General features: G+C 26.8%; 1 non-coding gene across 1 annotated transcript; it reads right to left on the bottom strand.

The window, feature by feature from the left end:
• Positions 1–223: 223 nt before the first annotated feature.
• TRNAE-UUC (transfer RNA glutamic acid (anticodon UUC)) lies at positions 224–296 on the bottom strand. The gene has a single exon. It is a non-coding gene; the product is annotated as a tRNA-Glu (tRNA).
• Positions 297–1,043: the final 747 nt, after the last annotated feature.

Raw genomic sequence — 1,043 nt, 5'->3', positions numbered from 1 at the left:
CATCTGAACAGGTAACCTTAATTTAGTCTGTTGGCAAGAAATACAATTTGGATTCAGATTCTTTTGCATTTTGTATTATTATACTTGAGACATAGCTAAAATTTAAAAATGAAAACTGTAATATCTCTGTATCTGCCTACTTGTTTAGGTATATCCATATATGTATGTGTATTATGTATTTATGATTTTTTTTGGCGGTACCACTTGACTAATGGGATCTTAGTTCCCTGACCAGGGATTGAACCTGGGCCCTAAGCAGTGAAAGTGCCAAGTTCTAATCACTGAACCACCAGGGAATTCCCATGTATATATGATATTTTAAAAAGAATTCTATTTAGTTGGCATAAAGAGAAATAAGTGCTTATATAAATTAAGTATTCCTAAAACTTTTCAGAAATAGAAACTTTAACCCAATTGTTTTCAAGTTCACATGATCAGAAAAATCCTTGATGAAAAAAGTTTAAGTTTGTTGGTTTAATAAAAACAAGCATATTTTTGGAATTGTTATTATTAAATGTTTACTTGTCAAATAAGCTCATGCTATCTTTATGTTACAAAATAACTTAACATGATGGCTAGCTGTTTGATGTCTAATCTAAGCATAATTGTTAAAAACAAGTAATTTAAATAAATGTAAATAAGATAAAAGTTTACACTAAGCTAAACTAAATAATTAATATTTATATCTAGTTCATTTCCAAATAAGATAGTATACTAAGACATGATCACTGAACATAAATTTAAATTTATTTCCTTTTCTTAATTTTTACAGAGACAAAGGATATTTGAGTCTATTAATAAAAATGTCTTTTGTCACATTAAAACCACATTAAAATTGTACTATGAAAAGCATATTTCTAAAAATACAAATTTACATAATTATGTTTTTATAAATTTGCTATTTTACTATGAGATGCTAAATATGTGATAAATAGCTCACTACTGCCTGCTTCCTAATTTTCCCTGGGAAGTTAAAGATTACTCATAGTTAAAATTTATAAACAATATGTAAAACTAGAGCTACAACAAACAATGAAGAATGA

The sequence above is a fragment of the Muntiacus reevesi genome, chromosome X, assembly GCF_963930625.1.
Source record: "Muntiacus reevesi chromosome X, mMunRee1.1, whole genome shotgun sequence".
Lineage (NCBI taxonomy): Eukaryota > Metazoa > Chordata > Mammalia > Artiodactyla > Cervidae > Muntiacus > Muntiacus reevesi.
The sequence above is the reverse complement of the archived record's forward strand: the minus strand, read 5'-3'. Positions and strand labels throughout refer to the sequence as shown.